Consider the following 20396-nt stretch of genomic DNA (forward strand, 5'->3'; position numbering starts at 1 on the left):
AAAAAGGGGACGGAAAAACCAAAATTTCTCTTAAAAGTAAATATACTACAGGCAAGCGGCCAGCCCCTCCCTTGCGTGTCTTCTGGGTGTACTTTCTGGGAATACTTGGTTAAAGGTGCTTGGTGTTCAGCACACAGGGGTCCGACGATCAAAACTCGCACTGATACACTGCCCCGTTCGTGGAGGTTTTAGCCGGTAAGAATCCGGCACTACCTTCTGCCCGTCCCCACAGGGTTGTAAGGTGTCTATGAAGATTTCCTCCACGTAAAAAAAAAAAAAAAAAATTTTTTTTGTAGTACGGAAGAAGACACGTTTAACACTCCCGTAGACAAGGATGGATCACATATATAAATGGTAAGGCACGGTCGCCTTTCGGCGGGACTTATCAGATCTTCTTGGAGGGACCGCGAAGGGCTTCCGCTATCCTTTCGGATAACACAGGTTATCTGTTAACCTTTTCTTGTGGCAAATGATCTTTACAGCTACATCCTTTCGAGCATTGCATTTCGAACAATATATTAGACGCGAATCTAGATGTTTGATCCATTGACATCGTGTAATCAAAAACGAAATAAGAAAGATAAAAACATTTGATATACAACACAGTATTACCGAGTAAATTTACACTATTAATTACCAAATTCCAGACTTGAACAATATAATCATAGGCAAAACTTGGATACATACCGGTGGTTAGAAGGTGGCGCCTACTGACATTCTGAATCAACTTCAGTAAACGTATTTCCTTGAATGATGAAATTAAAAATGTTACACGAGTAGCGGTAATATCGTAAACTGTTTATAATTTAATTAGACATAATGTTACTTATATGCTTGTAAAAAGTTTTTATTTGTAAATTGGTTCGTTAATTATTTTGTTTTACTTTATTTATATGATCATATATTACTTTATATCCTTTTATTTCATTTTATGTTTCTTTATCTCCTTTATTTAATTTATTTCATCACCATAATTTTCTTTAATCTGTTCTATCGTTTCTAATAATCTGTGAGTACTGTAATTTTAAAGCCATTGGTTTGGATTCATTATAACTAATATTTTATTGATCTGCGGCATTTCAGTCAATATCACACCATAATGTTATTATTATTATTATATTATATTACTATATGGTTATTATTATATTAAAACTGTTTTGAGAATAAACGCTAAAAAAGGTACACATTACACAGTTGTTCATCGAAATGACATTTGTTCATCGAAAAAAAAAGAAAAGTAAAGTAAGTTAAATAAAAAGGGGCACTCCATGCGTTAGGTGAGATTATTTTCAATCAAAAATGAATTTTTGATCAATATCCAAATGTGTTATGTTGTATATCAATTGTATAAATAACAAAAAAGGATTAATATATCCTTTCAAACTTTGCATGCTGCACTAAAATACAGAACACATTTACTCGCAATATATTTTAATACAGTTTCATTCGCTTGAAAAGATACAAAAGATTTTGATTGCAATATACTTGCGTCTGCAGTTTGTTATTACCATCTTGCCGTCGGTGTACGGCCTGGTCTCTGATGTGGATTAATGTTACACGCTCGTCGGCCCTGACACAACGATTCTCTTTCCAGCAGCTTTTTCGTCTCTATTATAGTACCGCGGAGAGATTACGGACATACAGACAATGTCGACGACAAAGAGCAAATGCCGACAAGCCGAAAGGGTGGGAAACTTCAATAGGCCTAACGGCCATCAATATATTTCGGCACCGCAGTCGTTGATGTTCGGTTAGCCACCGGAGTGTCAAGAGTCAAGAGTCGTTCTTCGACAGTTTCTCGACGAATCCGATGATCTCGTGTCCTTAGACACACCCCATCATAGTTTTTCCTCTGTAGCATCATCGGGACGGAAATGCATTCTTTCTTGCGATCTCGTCGACGAAAAGAGTAACACCTTACGACCAGTGAATTTACGCGTACGACTTAGATTTTGCGAGTACGTTCATCTATGATCCCGTCGACCGCGGATTCGTTATTGAACCTAGGATCATTGTCATTAGTTTCTCGAGTACCTAACTACCACGGTTACTTGTCCGGTTCTATACTAATCGTATTTGCACTAGTCAATGTCTTCTCTATTGCATAACGACAACGTGTAACCCAAACGAAGATTCGTTTCACGCCCCTAACCCTAATTTTAATGTAAACCCGACATATAAGAAGCGGCATAGATATAAGAGATGTAAAGCCGAAAGTTCGTCCAAAGCCAAAAGGCACGGACTACGCAATAATAAATAAAAATAAATAAATAAAATTAGCAAGAAGGAAATATAAAGTACAAAGCAAGATTACTCGCAGTAGGACGTAACTAGAAATCGGAATAAATTGCGGGCAATCATTCGCTCCTGTCAACGATTGGACACAGCAAGGGCTATGCTGGCTCTAACTTCGATTAATCGAATGAAAATCAAGCAATCCAACGTCAAATCGTCATACTTATACAGAAATACAAAGGACAGAGTATATATGGAACAACCACTAGGATTTATAACCGACGGTAACAAAGTATGCGAGCTAGAAAAACGCACATATGGATTGCCTTAATCTGGATACCGTTGGATATTATATAACACACTTTGAAGGAGAATCGTGTGCATATAAATTAAGGGACAGAAGCAACCGATCGTTGGAATATACGTAGCTGACTTTTTATAGCAACAAATGATAAGATAGTTGAATTCCTTAAATATAAAAGTTATAAAAAATAAGGATGTGATATAATTATCGGAAACATACAAAGAACAAATTTTAAGGAAATACCGCCTAGAAAGTTGCGATCCAGTAAAATAGCCACTAAGAAAATTTAAATGCATTTAAAACAAGATTTACATGCATATAAGGTTCGCCGAAGCCGGTGTCAGGTAAAGTAAAAAAAGAAATGGAAGGTGAAAATAAAAAAAGAGAGAATTTATTTGCTAACATCTTGTTTACACTAATGACAGTTTACTTCCGAACTGCAGCCGTGACTTTCAAAAACTGGAGCTCTTACAACTCGGCCGCATCCCTACACAAGTGGTTATCTTACGAAGTAGGGAGGACCCCCGGGTGTTGGGTCTGGGCCCTGACCCCCTGCTGCCGCGTGCACTACCTTGCCGACTGGTGGGTGTCCGTCATTAGCTCATCGGTTTTGAAGTGTACCGGTCCTGACACCGGATAAGACCGAATACCAACAGTTACTGAGACCACTGATCTACTGCATTGGCAACTAAATGATTGCTGATTTTGTCAATACCACCTAATGACAAAATCTGCAATGACTTAATTGCCAACCCAATGTATAGCTATCGGAACGAGACCTGATATTTCTTCACGGTAAGTAAACTGTCACAATATAATCGGAACTCAAAAGCAATACATTTGACCGCTGTGAAAAAGGAATGTAGATACCTGAATCAGTAGACCCAAGTTGGATGGAACAAATATTAAATTTGTAGAAAGAAAGAGAGAAAAAGAGATTAGACAAGATCAAGTCGTGCTTTATTCGCATCACAATTGAATATGTCTGCAGAACAGCAATGAATATTTTAGTAATAGCATTTTGCAATTAATTTAAAGATGTCTAATACAAAAATTGAAATGCACCATAACGAAATAGTAAAATGATTAAGAAATATGATAAATACAGATATGTATGTATGAGTAACATTTTGTATGTAAATAAATTTTTAAGAAATGAACAGGCGCTATATTTTAATCTTTCAGTTTCGACAAAGAAGATAATTCCTTTGACAAATTTTGTACAAATTCAAATCAGAAAATAAAATAAAAACGTATACAACTTTCTATTAACTTTCGAAATCATTTTAAAAACAATTACAAATAACATACGAGTTGTACGAATGAAAATAGTTACATCAGAATCATTATCCACGCTAAAACCTTATTTATTTAGTGTTTCGATCATTCGCGGAGAGACGCGATCGCGAGATATCACGTCAACGAGAGTTGTAAGTTCCCGTTACGATTAAACAATCGCCGCCACGAACTGATCGATTCCCTTATTTCGATTATGATAATAAGGGTAGTTCAATGAAATTTCACAGAATTAACACAACTAAATTAATGTTTATTGCAACAACTTATTAACTAGAAAGATATAAATGGAACAACAAAAAGAAATGTGACTACGTAATGCGCGATATAAGATATGTGTTGACTGTTTGGCTTCTCGAAACGTTATGACGCCTTTCGATTTTTGCCGTTTTTTTCTGGAAGGCGACCCCCACTACGTTCGGATCACGCCACATTCTTTTACGCCAGATAAAATAACGGCCAAGAATCGACGTTTCTGGAGGTCGCCCTGCTTAATGAACCATGCGCTTGCCACTACAATGTTTGTTTGCCGGGCAGCCGCGACGATCCGTCTGCGACATTATAGTGCCGCGACCGACAGTTAAGAATATGATCTATGGCAAGCCGCATGGCGTAACATTTAGTATCAATTCAAATTTTTCTGATAAATAAGAGATGTCAAGTGAAAGTATTTAATGCGGAGTTTAATTAAATGTTTCCATGCTATTGACCATTCGTTTGCGTACACGTTCGAATGTCCCTTGTGATAGGCTCTTCTTATTATTTTATTTACATCGTTCTTAACAATATGAGTAATACTAACGTAGAAAAAATTAGTTATTGGTATACTACTTGTAGCAGACTGCAGAACTAAAAAGAAGGCAGAAAATAGTGTGAAATTAAAAATTTTGGCGGGTTTACATAAATGTGTCTTTTAAAAAGAAAAAATAGACTTTAAGGTGCTATAATAAACTTTTTGACGAACTTTCCGGGCACCCAGGATCCTCTCCTTGCCTCTCAACACTACTCTTACTACAAGAAATATAATAGCAGCAAAAATATATTGAGGGCTTTATAATAGATTTGATAATAATACTTTTAATTAAGGGAATTATTTACCTTTGCCCCTTGTATTTTGAGAGGGCTATGAAAAAAGTACATTTCCTTCATGAGGCTAATTAGAATACTTCCTATGATATACATTGCCACATTAAGAATCAAATACTTTCCATTCAGCTAGAAGCTCGGCGGGGCAGCCAGCTACGCTCGTTGAAGCTCAGAACTGAAGACGACGCGTCGCGAGTTCGAATCCTCGGCATAAGAAGTCTCTGCATCTAAAAAGGGACGGAAAAACCAAAATTTCTCTTAGAATATACAAACAGGCAAGCGGCCAGCGCCTCCCTTGCGTGTGTTCTGGGTGTACTTTCTGGGAGTACTTGGTTTTTAAACGTGCTTGGTGTTAAGCACACAGGGGTCCGACGGTCAAAACTCGCACTGATACACTGCCCCGTTCGTGGAGGTTTTAGCCGGTAAGAAACCGGCACTACCTTCTGCCCGTCCCCACAGGGTGGTAAGGTGTCTATGAAGATTTCCTCCACGTAAAAAAAAAAAAAAAATTTTTTTGTAGTATGAAAGGAGAGACGTTTAACATTCCCGTAGACAAGGGGGAACACATATAAATGGTATCACTGGCGAATAATCTTTATCAATAATCGACATGAAAGTAGGTGTTACGCCACGATGCTTACCACAGGCTGTATTTTCTAACCGTCGCTCGCGGTCCTACAGTGTCGCAGGCAGACCGTCTTATCTGCCCGCCGGATCATATACAATGTATCGACGGGAGTGTCACGTAAAATAACAAAATAAAAAAGGAATTTGAGGTAAAAATAAAAAAAAGAAAACTTTATTTTTTTTCTAACATCAATACACTTTACAATCTACTTCCGAACTCTAGGCGTGACTTTCTAAGACTGACTCTTATGATTTTACTTTCGATCGGATCCGATTACTTTCTTTTGTCATCCCTCAACATCCCCACCGTCCATGCATTTGCTAGGCGTCCGCGATCGTTGCCACGTGCTCTTTCCTCTAGAACCTTCGGTGGAAGGACCGTTGGGATGTTGATGGTTCATTAGGCACTTCAGCGATATACATTGTCGCCGAGTGCCGCCACATCTTTATCTCTATCGTCAGTCCGTCGGATTTGAAGTATGCCGGTCGTGACAGGAGCATAGTTGTCGCCAAGCAGCGAGCCCTAGAAACGTCGATTTTTGTCCGTAACGTTTTCGACACAAGAAGAGCCATACGTGATCATAGGCGCGAGCGATGGCGTGAAGCGAGCATAATGGGATTCGTCTTCCAAACAAGACAAAGAAATGATCGAAAGGCAATCAGTCCCTTCTGACGAGTCAAGCGTTAGACATCGGGAGCTCTGACGAGCAAAATCAAAATCATATAGTTTAACGAATTCATTGAGAGATATCGTAAGGTCGAGACAACTTTGTGTAATTTATTCAACATATTATTGTCAAATATATTTTTTTAAGTTCACCTGTTAATACAGTGTTACTTCATTGAACCACCTCTGTTATCTTAATCGAAACAGGGGAACGACTATTTCGCGGCGTCGATTAACAGAATCGTAGCGAGAATTTACGCCTCTCGCTGACGCGTATTCCTAGCGGTCGCGTCTCTCCGCGAAAGGTCGTAACAGTATAAAAAAGAACATAGTCTGACTACATGCCGTTGAATAGGGTGGGGGGGGGGGGGCAGAATTATAAAAAAACCAGGAAAAGCTAGAAGAAGAGAAGGAGAAAAGGGAATGAACAAGCGAAAGTGTGGAAAAATACCTGGAGGAATGTAAAGACTGGACCTGCAAGGGAAGAACAGTAGAGGAAACGTGGACTGAAATCAAAAAGAAGATAAACGAAGCAATGCCAAAGAAGAAAGTGACGATGAGGAAATGGGGTGTGGGAGAGAAAGCGTGGTACAACAAGGAGTGGAAAGAAACGAAAAGAGTGATGAGAAGGAAGATGACAAAGTTTATGAAAGGAAAATGCAGCAGAGAAGCGCTCATAGAGGGAAAAGAGAAAAGAAAAGAAAAGAAGCAAAAGAAAGCAACGGGGGAAAACGGGTTAGAATATGAGGTACGAAAGTATGCACCGAAGGAAGTGGGGGTGGCCTTATGGGAGTTAAGGGGGGCTAAGGTTAATTCGTACAAAAAAGGCATGTTTCTGTGAATTTTTTGTGACGACACAGTTAGAATCTCTTTATTAAAACCAATAATACACTAAAGTATGACATTCGAAGTATATTGTATAAAATTTTCACGGACTTGTCTCGGAAAAAAGTAGAATTGCGGCGCCTCTCGTAACTTGGTGCTGTATCATCTGAAATCAAAAAATTAAAGTTCATTCGTTAGGAAACAGTTTTCTCCAGGTAACGCTGGGAGGATTTTTCGAAATTTCAATTTTTCACTTTTTTGGAATACTTTGAAGGGAAAAACGCGATTTTTTGCGAAAAAATCGGATAATTTGTTATTGTAAAATAAAAATAATTAACAAATTTGAAAAAACTCTACAGCGTTACTTGGTAAATTATGTACAGAAATAGTGTTCAAAGGGGCATCGGGATCTGGGGGGTAAGATTATGTATTATATAGAGAGCGAAACATCTGCCAGGTATCAATAGCACGTTCGGGTCGGGTATGTATTAAAATCCGACATGTATGAAAATACTCGTAACTTTGTCAATTTTGCTCCAATCGACTTGAAATTTTGATACAATATTCTTAAGATATTATGCATTCATTTAAAAAAATACAAAAAAATTGTAATACCTTACCCCCCCCCCCCCCCCCCCCCCCCCCCTTAAGGAGAATATGGAAATAGGGAGGGGATACCAGAAGGTTGGAAAAAAGGATATCGATATGTAAGAAGGGGGACAAGAGAGTAGCGAAGAGCTACAGAGGAGTAACGCTAATGGATACAGCATGCAAGATCTATGCAGAGATATTGGACGAACGACTGAAGGCAGAGATTGAAAACAAACTGGAAGATTCGGATTCAGAAAAGGAAGAGGAGTGACCGATGCGGTTTTTGTGATAAACCACATCATATACAAGCAGCTAGGTAAAGAAAGAGGGAAATTGTATGCCTGCTTTGCGGACTTAAGAGCGGCGTTCAACAGACTAAACAGAGAGAAACTGGAGGAGAAAATGAGGAAAATGGGGATTAGCGAAAAACTAACCCGAAGGATTAAAGCGATATACGAGAGTCAAGAACCGCGACACAAGGGAATTTTGGACTTCGAGGGGAGTCAAACAAGACTGGAAGAAGAACTAAGGCAAGGACAAGCTGGGGGCATAGTGGTAGGAGAAAGAAAGGTATGGTCACTAACATATGCAGACGATATTGTGTCGATGGCAGATAGAGAAGAGGAGCTAAAAGATATGCTAAAGAGATTCAAACAATTTTTAAAGAAAGCCGAATTAGAACCGAGCACGGAAAAGACCAAGATAGTAGTTTTCGAAAAAAGAAGGATAAAAGGAGACAAAGAAAATGGAAATGGGGAGAGCAAGAATTAGAAGAAGTGGACGAGATAAGATACCTAGGGTGCATGCTAGAGAAAAACCGCAGTGATGAGAAACACATACAAGACAGGAAAAAGAGAGCAACAATAGCAACGAAGAAAACATGGAGCGTGGGAGAAAGAATATTCAAACAGGACTACGAGAGGAGAATGAAGATGTTTGGAGCAGAGGTATGGGGCTGGGATATGGAAGAAAGACTGAATAGAATACAAAGAAGATATATAAAACGGATATTAGGTATGACAGCACCAAATTATATATCGATAGAAGAATGCAAGCTAATAGAAATCAAAGAAAAAGCATTAAAAAGAGCAGCAAGGTATGAAGATAAAGCCCTAGAATGAAAAAGGAACTAAAAAGGAGTAAAGGAGTGTATAAAGGAAAGAGAGAGAAATTGGGGAAATGGCCAAGAAGGGAAAAGAGCAAGAAAGGGTAAGGAGGGACTAGAAGAGGTGAGATATGGTGGGACGCAGATAGAAGCAAGAGAGGAGCAAACAAGGATGACAGTAGACCAAATTATAGAAGAAAGAAGTAAGAGAGAAGCAGAAGAGAGGGGGAAAAGGATAAGGGAATCCAAATATAATATACATTACAGAAATATCGCCAAAGAAGAATTACCAAAGTACTTAGAAGGGTGGATGAAGTGGAAGTATAGAAGGCAAGATTCACATGTGGGAACGAGACCAAAGCAAGGGAATACTGGAAAGAAGAGGGAGAAAAAAGATGCAGACTATGTAGAAGGAAAGAAGAAGACCTGAGACATGTAATAGAAGAATGTGAAATAACGGGAGGATCAAAGGACATAGGAAAAACACTAAACGAGACTGGAAAAGGTTTAACAGAACTGAAAGCAATAATAGAGAAGGAAAGGGCAAACGACAGGAAGGAAGCACAGCAAGGAGGCTAAAGACCAAAGCTGCAATAGTTATTAGTCATTAGTTATTAATTTGTAGTTTCTAGTATTTAGTTCGTAGAGATAGAATAATTAAGGGAGTGAAATAGAATAGAGCGGATAAGAGGGGAGGTAGACATATAAGAAGCGAAATAGATATAAGAGATGTAAAACCGAAAGTTCGTCCAAAGCCGAAAGGCACGGACTAAGCAATAATAATAATAAAATAATAATAATTTATATAATAATAATTTAATGTGAATTAAATTTAATGTAAATTAAATTATTATTATATAAATTATATAAATTACCTTACGGTTGATATCGTACGTGATAAGGATCGCGAAAAAGTATCTAATTTGGTATAGTCTTTACCACAAAAAGTATTTCAACCTGAAAAAGTTGTGTAATTCATTTTCGTTGATCCGAGGTCTTATTCAAAAGATATTATTTCTTAAAACTGTTGCCTATTATTTAGTAACAATTGTGTCACTATTACTGCAAACTTTTCAATTTTACATAACATAACGCAAGAAAAAAAAACAGAAAGGAACAATGAGTAATTTACTTATACATTATTTATACAGAATTTGTATAAATCTCTAAACATTTATACAACTTTATTTTTTACACTAATGCTATTATATTCATCGAATTGATTGGTATCTCAAACTTTTTATTTATTTTTGCAATATATTTTTTGTAAAATTATGAAATACATTTATTAGGACAGGAGCGCAATTACATATACTTATTTTCATTAGATTGATTTAAGTCAAATTAGTTATACATGGTATATGTGAATATGCATATTAAAGGTTGGCTGTTCTATTAGCCGTTCAGAAGTCACAGTAATCAATTTCGCAAATTAAGTGACGATGTTGCAAACACTGTTTTTTAATTTACATTAGAATCTATTATCATTTATGTCATCTTTCTGCAATACATGAATTTTTGTTGGAATACAACTGTAATATCGTAGAATAGCTTTGATTGGAGATCGGCTGAAATTAGAAAACACCGTGTACGCCGTCTTTTTGTGGTTTGTTTACATCCAAGAGCGCCTAGTAACAGTGACGCGAGAAAAGATAAGCAGCGTCAAAACAGAAGTACGGTTTCATATTTCAAGGAGTGGCAATCGAGAGGCCAGAGTATGTGAGCCGAAAAGTGTGTGTGTGTGTGTGAGAGAGAGAGAGGACGAGAGCAGGAGTGCAAGAGCGAGCACGACCGAGCAGGAGTGCATTGGCGAGGGTCAGAGTTGATGGAGACGTCGAAGCATAGAGTCGTTAGAATTGAGTTGCGAATGTTGTCGAGTGTAGAGTTGCTAGTGAGAGAGAGAGAGAGAGAGAGAGAGAGAGTTACCAAATAGTTGTCAAGTTATTTGTTGTAAATACGAGCGTTGCATTTAGTTTTCCTGTTAATCAAACATCGTTTCTCTGTCTAACTAATATCTGTATTTTCAATCCATTATTAATAAATTATAATTAATCGGACAAAATTACACCTTTAATATATTCCGATATTACACAACGATATTAATCGCATACAGATAAAGTGATTGATCGAACGGATTCTTCCCTCCGTTGCCCAGCGACATCCCCACTACCGTGCGTTCGTGAGATGTACCGCGGAGGCTAGCGCATGCATGCTCTCCTTTTTAATGTGGGTAGCTTCCATTGTACATTGATAACTTTTTCATTTCCGTTTGGCACCTAATAAAGAATTGAACGTGTGTTGCAAAACGTGTTTTTTCCTAAAAAATGTCAAAGTTATTGAAGTTTTTCTGAATAATATTTCTGAATTTGATAAATTTACAAATTTATATCTCCTCTTAACACTTAACGCTCCAAGTGTGCCTCCCAAGCACCACCAATGTGCGATGCGGTGCGGTACTCTTTTTAAAATCTGACACTTAAGAAGTTTTTTTCTTTCCTTTTTATTTGGAAGAATTTTATAATTAATTCTCACTGAGAATTATAAGTAATAGCTTTTAATTATAATAATAGTCTGTTATTTCGACCAATCGCGGGGAGACGCAGTCGCGAGGAGAGACGTCAACGGGAGTCGTAAATTCCCGTTACGATTATAACAATCGACACCACGAATTGATCGATCCCCTGATTTCCGTTGAGATAATAGGGGTTATTGAGTTTGTATAACACTGTGATTCACAGAATTATAAATCATATATTTCCAACACTTAGATTACACTGATGAGCATAGATAAATAGATAATCACTCATCGCACGAAGATAAGATAGATATGTACGTTAGAGCAGGGCTCTTATAATTGGATTTAGTGTATTAGTGGACGTAGTCATATAATATATTTAGTAGAGGAGATGTATGCTCGACAATACCAAGAACCGACTCTCGCGTTATGCTTAGACTGCCACGATAGGCGTTAGCGTTAGACATAGTAGTTGACTTTTCCAGCGAGGTAGAAGAAGTGAAGTTGAGTGACGATGCTGTGTCGGAGGAAAGCCTGTGATGGGTGTGTCTAGCGCACGGGACCATCGGATTTGTTCATGCCATTGTAGGTCAGGAAGTGAGGGCAGTATACATTGCCTCGGATTGGACAAACGAAGGTTGGTGGACTAGGAAGGGTCTTAACCGCCCTCGATAGAAAGTTGCTAGTAGGAAGCATCGTACGTGAGAAAAACTAACCTTCTCGTGTCAAGCCGTAGTAAACAATAGTCTTTAGAAACTGATTTAGAAAAAGACATTTGTTGGGTCTGAAGGACCTTAGCAGGCAAGTTACTCGGGTTTCGGTGTCCGTCTGGCCCACGGTGTGTGACCTGGGCCAGGCAGAGAGTCGCCCGGCGTAACATAGTCGATTAATAAGCTATTGGTCGGTAAACGTCGACGACAAAAAGCCGATGAATAGGCTATCGGTCGGTAAGCGTCGGAGACTAAAAAGCGATTATTCGGCTATCGGTCGGTAAAGTGTTAAAAGCTTGCAAGTCGAAGTAGAATGAGAATAAGTTGGAATTGTCGGTCGATATTCACAATTAAAAGTCGGAGCGTTAAAGGTTAAAAAATGAGAATAATTAACATTAAATTTGTATTTGTGTTCAAGACTTTAATCAACTTATTCATTATATATTCTTTATATATACATGTCGGAGATGAAAGGACATCGGAGCCTTCTCTTTGGAACTTCGGGAAAATCCCTTAACACCGTAATCTAGATTCTATCATAGGCGTAATTAAACAATTGTCGTCATTCGATCCGATTGTATTTGTTCGAGATTTGTGATAATGAGCTTGGGCTCGAGGCGACAACTGGTGGCCGAACGTAGCCACGGTCACGGGAAGAACGTTTCGCCTGACGGAGGTGTGGTGTGGTTGTATGGTTCTCCCTAGAAATGTGGCGGCATACAGCCTCAACAACGGGCCTAGCCACATGGGATTGTACCTCGGAGGTGTCGATATAATGGGACACACGTTGTATTACTAATCAAACTCCAGGCAGAAACTGCGTAGCAACGGCGATTGGAACCTTCTCGATGCTTCCAACGAGCATATAACAAACAAATGCAATCGTACAGCAAGGAAAATTTCCATCAGTTTATTATTCGTGCGATTGCTTGGAGAGTGACACATCGAGCAGTTTATACCGAGCGTCTCAACAATCGTATTTTATAGTTAAAATTATTCTACGCATAGTAAAGAGTTATCCCGTTGACCGTGGATTCGTTTGAACCCAAGAACATTGTTAATAGCCTTCATTAATCTTATTATTCGTTAAACTCATTCGTTAAACTCAATATTTATTGTACTTTGTAAAAGTCTTGTATATTCGTGTAAATATAATCTCTGCTTCGTAAAACGATGGCTAATTCAAACGAAGAATCGTTACGCGCCTTAAATTCTAATGTTAACCCGACATATATATAACCTTGGTTATGAATATTTTAAATTGGCACAATAATTGTTATAAGTATATAACAAACATTTGTCGTACAGTGGTAAATATTTATATTTTATATAATCGGTAAATATTTCTTATGCTAATCTATAAATCTAAGGAATCTCAGAAAATAAATGTTTCAGATGGAATATGTCCGAATTTGTAAATAACTTCTAGATACTGTTCAGTTTGAAAACAAAGACAAGGAATATATGGATTATGTGGAACATCTCGTATCTTATTCCAAAAATTACGAGCCGAGGTGGTTTATTCTACGTGTTGGTTGGTTTATTCAAGAGACGAGTGATAAAATTGTAATAGTCAGTGTATATTAAAATCACTTTAAATACAAGTACAGAGATAGTGTATGCCGGTTGTAATCGTTGCTCGTCCATTCTTCCGTTCAACTCTACGCTTGCTATTCTACAGTATGAGTCGTTATAATGATTCGTTATAATGATCGTCCTAGAGAGGACGTTCGTCTATTCGTATCGATCGATGGCATTATAAAAAGTTCAAATGTAAATATTTTTTAAAAATTCACAAGTTCGATCACTTTCTTTCAATGAGTCGTTCAAGTCACCAATATAGCTCGATGATTCTGGTAGTGTTTTCAGCATGTAGTCGAGTTTTTCACGTTCACTTACGTTTGCACCAGCACTCTTTGATTCATTTATCGTTTTTTCAAATTCCGTGAAAAATGAATTTGATTCTTCAAAGTCTTTCAGCCTCATCATGTCTAGTCCACTTCTTATACAAATTTGCAATGCTGTTGCTTCCTTCATATACATCTCATCAAATTTTTTAATTATTTTTAAAGCAGTGTCTCGATCACCAACAAATTCTAATTGTTCATTCGTTATACTACCATAGATGTAGTTCATCGCCCATTGATTCTTTTCATCTCAGTTATCTTGCGCATCCGTGTCCATTTTCTCTCATGAAGCCGGTTCTAGACATTTTTTACACTTTAAATACATTAATACTCTTTTCTTCCACATTTTGTAATCACGTCCATCGAATATTTGAAGTTTAATTTCATCGTCCCTTGGCATCTTGATTCGTTTTTTATTTTCATCCTTTTTTTCTTCTTTTTCAAAAATAGTTTTCTTCATTATCCAGGTTCCTTTTATTTGTTCTGCCAATAGCCTCTTTATCTCTTCAGAACTTATTTCCAATTTTTTAAAAATCGACTTTTATATATTCACTTCCGGTTTCACGTGGTTCCATAACATTGAATCTCGGCAATCACGATTTTTGCTACCATGTTGAGAATTGTGGATCTTGATAGCCGAAATAATGTTACAGGAACACTAAATTTACACTTGCAATTAATATTAGAATAATTATATATTTATTTGATAAACGATTCCGAAGATATTCACTTTCTTCTATACCCGACTGTTAACCGACTGAATAGTTTACCTTCATCTGTTTTCGAGACGCCGCGCACACACATACCTCCACACACAGATACCCGCATACAAGTATCTCTACTACGCATTCAAGCCAGTCCAGCACAGAAAATTATATATATCTCAACAACATTAAAAGAAAAACTATGCCAAGCCCTAGTATTAAAATATCCCGACTATACGAAAACATTTACGTTAACAACGGATGCCAGTAACGAAGGTTTAGGAGCCATTCTTTCACAAGACGGACACCCTTGTTGCTTCGTTTCAAGAACATTAAACCCCCCTGAACGAAATTATACTATGACAGAAAAGGAATTATTAGCTATCGTTTGGGCAGTTAAAAGACTTAGACAATATTTACTAGGCCGCAAATTCAAAATTCAAACAGACCATCAAGCTCTTAAATGGCTACACAACTGCAAGGAACCCTCTAGCCGATTGATTCGATGAAGACTAAAATTAGAGGAGTACGAATATGACATGGATTACGTAAATGGAAAGGAAAACACAGTCGCTGACGCCCTATCCAGAATACACGCGATAACACAAACTGACGTTTTATTAAAACGATTCAAACACTGGGAAAAATCAGAAGAAATACCAAAATTATTAAAACTAACATCTAGCAAAGACTACTTTTTCCAATTAACAAAAACGATCTAAGCCCATATGACGAAACCACATGGTTACAGAAAATATCAAACATACTTCAAACAAGTAGAAAGATCGGAATAGGAGACATTAACTTAAACGCACAAGAAAAAGCACACATAAGAAGACTTCTTTTATTTTTCAATGACCAAAGCGACGACATAGAATTTGCTTACGAACCAATACAGAGTTTAAGTGAAGAAGAGATAGAACAAGTACTAAAAGAAAATCATGACTTGATAGGACATCCCGGAATGCAAAAGACGTACGACAAAATCAATGACAAATATAATATCCCACACCTAATGGACAGAATAAAAACTGGAATAGGAACTTGTGCGACGTGTCAAACATCAAAGACTGTTCGGATAAGAGGAAAGGAAGAATCACAAATAACTGACACCCCATTAGAACCTAACGACAAAATCGCTATGGATTTGATAAGTCCATTGAAAAAGACCAAGGCAGGAAACCAATACATTCTCTCTATACACGATGAACTAACCAAATATTTATTACTTGTACCCTTAAAAACAACAACAGACCCAATCAATCTGGAACGCTTTACTGAATCACTACATTTATATATTCTCCGCACCCAAACGTAAACCGTGAAACGAAAGTTTCATTAGCGAACTAATGCAACGATACGAAGAAGCATTTAGAATCAAACATATAAAAACCACCTCATTCCACCCGTAATCCAACGGAAGCTTAGATCGAACACGTGCTGTAATATCCGACATGTTAAAAGCTATACAAAACGACAATGAAACAGAATGGGATCAAAACCTAAATTTTGTGTGTCTAGCATATAACATAATGGTTCATGATGCCATTGGATATACCCCTTTCGAACTCACATTTGGACATGAGGCCAATCTCCCCTCTACCATATCCCAGAATCCCCAAAGAACATACGCTGATGATGTTAGCTTCAGGAATCGAGAATGAGCTGCCAAACTACTTAAAGACAGAGAAACTCTAATGAAGAGTTAACAAAGATATGAAAGAGATAAAAAAAAATTATTAAACTTCAATCCATTTTTAGAGAAGGAGATTTAGTATTAGTTCATAACGATCATAAAGAACACAAGTTAGATACCGAATGGCTAGGGCCATACACCATTGAAAAAGTAAAAACCCTTTATTACGAAATAATGGTAAATGACTCGATTAGGAAAATACATGGTAATCGTATTAAACCTTACTTTCCAGGACGGTCTTCATCTTCTTCATAGATAGCTAAGCTAAACGTTCTATATATCAAGAAAAATTAGCTCATGCATACATATATAGCGAATCTGTAAACGTAATTATATGTTTAGACATTAAGGATATATATGCAAAACTAAGCGAAATTAAAAGATTTAGACTAATGTTAACAGAGCATTGTACGAGTGAATGCCAGTCTTTCAATGAAATGATTACTCGCGCTCACGAAAGAAATTTAGACAATTTAGTAATGCATATTAAACTTATGACACCCACTCGTTACCGAAGAGAGTTATTGAATTTTGTTGGATCCATTTCTAGCAATCTATTTGGAACTCTGGATGACGATGATTTAGAATTAATAAATAAAAATATAGATAAACTTTTTGATGAAAACAATAAATTAAAAACCAATATAGCTTAGAAAACAAATCTCAAAACTATAGCTTTACCCTCAAATGAAAGTCTAGAAGAAATCCTAACAAAAATTGAAACGGCTCCAAAAATCATTAAAACTGTACAATCGTATAGAATGCACCTCAATCAAATTTCCAACGAAGTAAACAAATTCGATCATTTGCATCGGACCTACATCTTGAGGTTAAAATCTTCTGTTACAAATTATTAATTAGACCTATTTATAACTTATGCCAATCCCATATGTTATAAAATCTCTGCCAGTGCGATGGAAAACGCAAGGCTAGGCATCTTGAAAATAAGTGCATTAGAAGAAGCAGCAATTATTTTAGAACGGCCATCTCTTACTACAAGAATTATAATAGCAGCAAAAATATATTATTAAGAGCTTCATAATAGATTTAATAATAATGATTTAATTGAGGGAATTATTTACCTTTACTCCTTGTATTTAGAGAGGGCTATGAAAAATGTACATCTCCTTCAAGAGGCTAATTAGAATACTTCCTGATATACATTGCCACATTAAGAATCAATGTTGGGTAACGAGCTGGGCTCGTTAAGGCCCAGAACTGAAGACGACGCGTCGCGAGTCCGAATCCTTGGCAAAGAGAACTTGAAAACAGGAACGGAAAAACCAAAATTTCCCTTACAAGTAATATACAACAGGCAAGCGGTCAGCTCCTCTTGCATGTGTTGTTGGTATACTTACTGAGAGTGCTTGGTAGAGTTGCTTGGTAAGCACCCCAGAGCCGACGAACACTCACACTTCCGACCATGTTCCTACCATTTCGACTGTGGAGATCTTAGCCAGTAAGAGTCCGGCCGACACACTACCCTCTGCCACCGCTCTGTGCCCCCGGCCGGTAAGATGGAGAGGTAAAAGGTTGTCTATGAGAACGTTCTCCACGAAAAAAAAAGAAAAAATAAAAAACACAGGCAATCACTACCAACTGAAACGGAAGGACAAAAAGAAAGAAAAACATAAAAAAAAACAAAAATTTTTTATTGCGGCCGAGGAAGAGAACCTTGACCGCTGTGCCCCGCTCAGCCCTTCTAGCACGGGAGGGGGCGCTAGCAGTAATGGCGTCCCCTAGCGTGAAATTAATCAGTTAGGACACTTTTAGGAGAGTGCACCAGCGGTAATTCGTAAAAGGTCCCGTGGTATTCCTGTCACACACGTAGGCATGCCATCGTGGAGTTTTAGTCGGTAAGTATCCGACACTGCTATGCTGCTGCAGCACCAACAAAGCGTCCATGAGGATTTCTCCACGTACCAAAAAAAAGGGATTTAGCTATTATTTCATCCATTCATCTTTTGTCAATTGTCTTCCCTACTATTTTGGATGTTGGATTCCATAGTATGGATCGAAGAATCGAATAGTTTTAATATCAACATATACATTCAAACTATAATACATTAGGTTGGCAACTAAATGATTGCGGATCTTGTCATTACCACTTAATGGCAAAATCTGCAATCACTTAAATGCCAAACCAATAGTACACGATTCCTCTTGTTTCTATCCTATCCGTGGCTTACAGGGAATTTCTGGAAAAAAAGTTGGCTTGTCTCGTCGATAGCTGGTTATGGATAGCTGGTATTGCTCATTTTCATGAAAGTGGAATCCAGAAACTATTTTTGTAATCGAGTTGCTCCTTTGAAGGTTTAATGTGTAAGATTTAACATATCTAAATGACATTTCGTTCGCAATAAAAAACTTTCTGATGTTGGAAGTTATAAACACACGTCTGTCTTTTAATTCTGAAAATTTTACTTCCAACTGATTTTCAAAAATTTTCAAATATTGAATCCGCCTTAAACGTATGTAAGTAAATGTTTGACAATCGTCTAAAGATGGAATTTCCATAGCGCCTTACGCGGCTGCGTCTAAAATCCGCAGTCTGAGTCTTAAATCCGAATTGTATGGACAACATCGATCGCCTGTCTGCACCACTCTCATAGCAACAACAGCTGATACACGCGTCCGACGCTTGTGTTGATACACATAGCACAGACGACTATGCTAATGTCATTGACAGCAATGCTGCTATTTTCCGACAAACGAGTTTTAAGTGTTGCGTCGGGTGTTTAGATACTACGTAACTTTGTAACGATTTCGATGAACAACTGTATAATGTGTACCTTTTTTAGCGTTTATTCACAAAACAGTTTTAATATAATAATAACTACATAATATTATAATATAATAATAATAATAACATAATGGTGTGATATTGACTGAAATGCCGCAGATCAATAAAATATTAGTTATAATGAATTCAAACCAATGGCTTTAAAATTACAGTACTCACAGATTATTAGAAAAGATAGAACAGATTAAAGAAAATTATGCTAATGAAATAAAATAAATAAAGGAGATAAAGAAACATAAAATGAAATAAATGGATATAAAGTAATATATGATCATATAAATAAAGTAAAACAAAATAATTAACGAACCAATTTACAAATAGAAACTTTTTACAAGCATATAAGTAACATTATGTCTAATTAAATTATAAACAGTTTACGATATTACCGCTACTCGTGTAACATTTTTAATTTCATCATTCAAGGAAATACGTTTACTGAAGTTGATTCAGAATGTCAGTAGGCGCCACCTTCTAACCACCGGTATGTATCCAAGTTTTGCCTATGATTATATTGTTCAAGTCTGGAATTTGGTAATTAATAGTGTAAATTTACTCGGTAATACTGTGTTGTATATCAAATTTTTTTATCTTTCTTATTTCGTTTTTGATTACACGATGTCAATGGATCAAACATCTAAATTCGCGTCTAATATATTGTTCGAAATGCAATGCTCGAAAGGATGTAGCTGTAAAGATCATTTGCCACAAGAAAAGGTTAACAGATAACCTGTGTTATCCGGAAGGATAGCGGAAGCCCTTCGCGGTCCCTCCAAAAAGATCTGATAAGTCCCGACGAAAGGCGACAGTGCCTTACCATTTATATATGTGATCCATCCTTGTCTACGGGAGTGTTAAACGTGTCTTCTTCCGTACTACAAAAAAAATTTTTTTTTTTTTTTTTTACGTGGAGGAAATCTTCATAGACACCTTACAACCCTGTGGGGACGGGCAGAAGGTAGTGCCGGATTTTTACCGGCTAAAACCTCCACGAACGGGACATTGGTACCAGCGCGAGTTGATCGTCGGACGACCCCTGTGTGCTGAACACCAAGCACCTTTAACCAAATATTCCTAGAAAGTATACCCAGAACACACGCAAGGGAGGGGCTGGCCGCTTGCCTGCAGTATATAACTTTTAAGAAAAATTTTGGTTTTTCCGTCCCCTTTTTTGAGATGTCCTTATACCGAGGTTTCGAACTCGCAACGCGTCGTCTTCAGTTCTGGGCCTTAACGAGCGCAGCTGGCTGCCCCTCCGAGCTTCTAGATGATTGGGAAGTATTTGATTCTTAATGTGGCAATGTATATCAGGAAGTGTTCTAATTAAC

At 37.4% G+C, this 20396-nt stretch overlaps 2 non-coding genes and 1 pseudogene across 2 annotated transcripts; 2 read left to right on the forward strand and 1 right to left on the reverse strand.

The window, feature by feature from the left end:
• Positions 1 to 290: 290 nt before the first annotated feature.
• On the forward strand, positions 291 to 397 carry LOC126875590 (U6atac minor spliceosomal RNA). The gene has a single exon (XR_007693574.1). It is a non-coding gene; the product is annotated as a U6atac minor spliceosomal RNA (small nuclear RNA).
• A 5038-nt stretch (positions 398 to 5435) lies between these two features.
• Positions 5436 to 5518, forward strand: LOC126875597 (U6atac minor spliceosomal RNA; annotated as a pseudogene).
• Positions 5519 to 19842: 14324 nt separating this feature from the next.
• On the reverse strand, positions 19843 to 19949 carry LOC126875645 (U6atac minor spliceosomal RNA). Its single transcript, XR_007693609.1, has one exon. It is a non-coding gene; the product is annotated as a U6atac minor spliceosomal RNA (small nuclear RNA).
• Positions 19950 to 20396: the final 447 nt, after the last annotated feature.

This window comes from Bombus huntii, chromosome 18 (genome assembly GCF_024542735.1).
Source record: "Bombus huntii isolate Logan2020A chromosome 18, iyBomHunt1.1, whole genome shotgun sequence".
NCBI lineage: Eukaryota > Metazoa > Arthropoda > Insecta > Hymenoptera > Apidae > Bombus > Bombus huntii.